This window comes from Prosopis cineraria, unplaced genomic scaffold (assembly GCF_029017545.1).
Source record: "Prosopis cineraria cultivar Desert tree isolate PC_DT_omini unplaced genomic scaffold, ASM2901754v1 PC1333, whole genome shotgun sequence".
NCBI classification, from domain to species: Eukaryota; Viridiplantae; Streptophyta; class Magnoliopsida; order Fabales; family Fabaceae; genus Prosopis; species Prosopis cineraria.
In genome coordinates, this window is record NW_026556658.1 from 29,521 (window position 1) to 33,264 (window position 3,744).

Sequence of the window (3,744 nt, forward strand, 5' to 3'; positions counted from 1 at the left end):
ACATGAAGTTATCGGGAAATAGAATAAATAAATGGGGACACATGCAAGATGCTGAGGGAATTAAAGGTGAAGAGAGTCAACAACCAACATTATCCTTTGTTGGAATACCTTGTAGTAGTGTTGGGTCTCCTGATTTATATCAAGATAGTGAGAATAAATAGGATTGTTATTGGCTCAGTTGCCCAAGAGATGTTTGATAAAGGGTATAAAAAAGATGGAAACATGTTTCACATTTATGTTCGTATTGGGATTTACTAACCTTATTGAGTGAATGGTATCAATTCATGAATGTTACTGCTTTTATACAATGGATAAGAATATCTTCAACTGTAAAATTCTGACTCGGGATATCAGAATGTGAAACTGAACCCGTCCATGGCAGGGAAATAGTATATATCTATTAATTTTCAAAACAGGTTATTGAAAGTAAATGTTTGTTGCTAAAAAATTATGATTCTTTTAGTCCTTTTGGTTATATTTCAGTTCTTATGGGCAGAACTTGGAGACGAGCACTTTTATGGGCGAGACATCATTTTCTATTTCGATTGCCATCCTGGGTCTCCTGTTGTTTTCCCATTTGATTGGGAACATGCAGGTATTTGAGATTTTTTTTTTTGAAAGATCCTTTAGGCATTCTAATTACTATCCAACCCATGTGAAACTTCAATAAAATATGCTTGATTCCCCATTTTTTCCAAAAAAAAAAAATCACTTTTTTGCTCCTGAGGGTTAAAATATGTTTGCTTCTTTGTTATTCCTAACTAAACCAGTGTCCTATCTTTTCTCAATCTCATTGGCTTTCTGACTTTTAATATGTGATCTGCATAATCTTGTGTACCTGAGGAGAAATAGGCCGTTGGACTAGTGTATCTAGAATAGTTAACTACATTCTTATATTGTAACAGTAACATGTAGCTATCATTAATAGTTTGGCTATATCTGTGGTTATTTCTTTGGCATAGACATATTTGCAATCAACCACCATAAGGCTCGAGGAGTGGAGGCTCAAGCGAAGAGACACTGAAGAGTGGATGAGACATCACCAACTCCCTGAAGGTTTGAGACGACGTGTTCGACGATTTGTTCAGTACAAGTGGCTTGCAACTCGAGGAGTTGATGAAGAAACAATTCTACGTGGATTACCTGCTGATCTTCGCCGTGATATCCAACGCCACCTATTCTTAGACCTTGTTCGACGAGTATGATTTTTGCTATCTAAGATGTATTTTACTCTCATTTCTTACCAGTTGTCATGGTCCATCCAAATTTTTAGTATATGAGGGTTCATGGGATCGTGGCCAAGCTAATCCAGATGGTATTTTGAAAAAGCTTTGCTTATGCCCATGTGCATAAAAAATTTGTTCATCCAAGCATAATTGATCTTCAGATATCTGTGGATTTCCAGTTTTCTTAGTGCTGGCATTTCATGGTAACTGACAACCAGAGCCCTGTGATGTTCTTGGCTGCGCAATTGTTACTTTGAACACTTGATGATTCGAATGAGCAGTTTGGCTTAAATGGTTCTAATATAAACACTTACCTATCCCTTTTTATTTTCAGGTTCCCTTCTTCTCACTGATGGATGATCAACTACTAGACGCAATATGTGAGCGGCTGGAATCCTTTTTGAGCGCTCAAGGCACCTACATTGCTCGGGAGGGAGACCCTGTGACAGAAATGCTCTTTATCGTCAGAGGTAGATTAGATAGTTCTACTACAAATGGTGGTCGCAGTGGATTCTTCAATTCAATCATATTGAGACCAGGAGATTTTTGTGGTGAGGAACTACTTGCTTGGGCCCTGCTTCCGAAATCAACAGTGAACCTGCCTTCTTCGACCAGGACCCTCAAATCACTTACTGAGGTTGAAGCTTTCGCTCTTCGAGCTAAAGACCTCAAGTTTGTGGCGAATCAATTTAGGCGCCTCCACGGCTAGAAGCTGCAGCAAACCTTCCGGTTTTATTCCCATCAATGGAGGACTTGGGTAGCCTGCTTCATACAGGCTGCATGGCGTCGATATAAGAAAAGGATGTCTGCCAAAGATCTTGCTTTCAGGGAATCCTTCACTATGGATGAGAATGTGGCCAATGAGAGAGAACCCGAGGATGAATGTCCTGCCGATTCAGATTCTTCTCGAGCTAATTGAACCTTGGCGTCACATTACTTGCGTCAAGGTTTGCTGCAAACACAAGAAGGGGAGCCCTAAAGATTAAAGATGACATGCCAAAATTTCAAACACCTGAAGAACCTGACTTTACTGTTGAAGCTGATAATGACTAGCTTACTAAATCTATACAGAAGCACACTGCCACCGTTTCCCTAGGATAATGATTCCTAGTTCACATGAACCCTGCTTAGCCTTTTTACAGCTTTGCATTGAATCAGTCTTGATTGCTGATATTTGTAGATATGTCTTGAATTTAGGGAAGCAGGTAAATGGCAGTCTGACTTGGCGGGTCTTCGTCAATTCATTTTCTGGTGCATGAATTGAACACTAACACGTAAGATCTAATCTTCATCAGCATGCTGAGTCATTGTGCAAACTGTAAAGTATGCGTTTTGAGTCTGTTTCACCTTTCGAATGGCAGGCTGAGCAGAGACAGGATGGAACGCGATAACTTCCTTCCCTATATTTCTCGTCTCTTGATCTCATCCATTGACCTCCAAGAAGAATATTTTTAGTACTTTTTTTTTTTTGGCCAATAGAATATTTTTTAATACTTAACTATTGAGCTCAGTGGCTAAGAGAAATTAGTTGATTTGCTCGACAAAGTTAATTAAAAAACGAGTAGTATGTTCCAAACATCTTCTCACAAGAGATGAGTGATTGTCTCTGAAAGCCCGTCAAATGGCTTTATGATACGGTTGTAATATTAATTCTGAGTGTTGCAGTCTTAACGAAGTCCCCACCTTGAAGAGAGGCTGGGATATTAGAATAGATCTTATATTCTTGACCGAAATTCCTAGAATTATTTGGTTTGCTCAAATAATAATCAGAATGTAATACCAAATACCAATTATGTTCTTGATTCTATCAATCAAACCTAAAAGACATAAAAAAACATTTAAAAAGGTGTTATGATTTGTATTTCATTTATGATTTATACTATTAATAATTAATAATAAAAATTAAAAAAATGAATAAGAATTATAGTAACAATAATAATCATCAATTCATCCTAATCGAATAATAGCTCTGTAATTCCTTACAATGCAATGATCTCGTCAAGGATTATTACGTCGTTCTTGATATAAGCAACCAATCTCAACATTATTTACATAAAATTTTCTGCTTTTTTTTAAAAGCAATTATCTACAAAACTTTTTTTTTTTTGAACATTTGATAGTTATTAATGCAACAAGGATGTGCAACATGATCGATTTTACGATCAATCTCTGGGGGATGTTCCTTTTCCTTTCTCAGTACCATGGTTATAAATTAAAACGAACCAAAGTAACCAAGAAAAAAGTATCAAAATGACGAAGTACGCCTGCTCTACAGCATTATTTACAAGCCCTAAATCAAAGAGCATATCGTTTTGCAAACTCACGTGTCATATCTCCAGGGTTTCAGTCACCATTCCTTTTCATGGTCAATACTTGTCGAAGTCATAGAATTCTATGTTCTTGTACTTTTGGGATATAATCTCAGCTTGAATTTTTCTTGCTGTGTCTGTGGCACAACCAATAAGAAATAAGAATAGAAATGATGTCCAGCAAATCCCCGAAATGCAGTCAGGTGTGT

At 37.2% G+C, this 3,744-nt stretch overlaps 1 pseudogene; it reads left to right on the plus strand.

The window, feature by feature from the left end:
- The first annotated feature begins 375 nt into the window (after positions 1-375).
- Positions 376-2,518, plus strand: LOC129299867 (cyclic nucleotide-gated ion channel 17-like; annotated as a pseudogene).
- Positions 2,519-3,744: the final 1,226 nt, after the last annotated feature.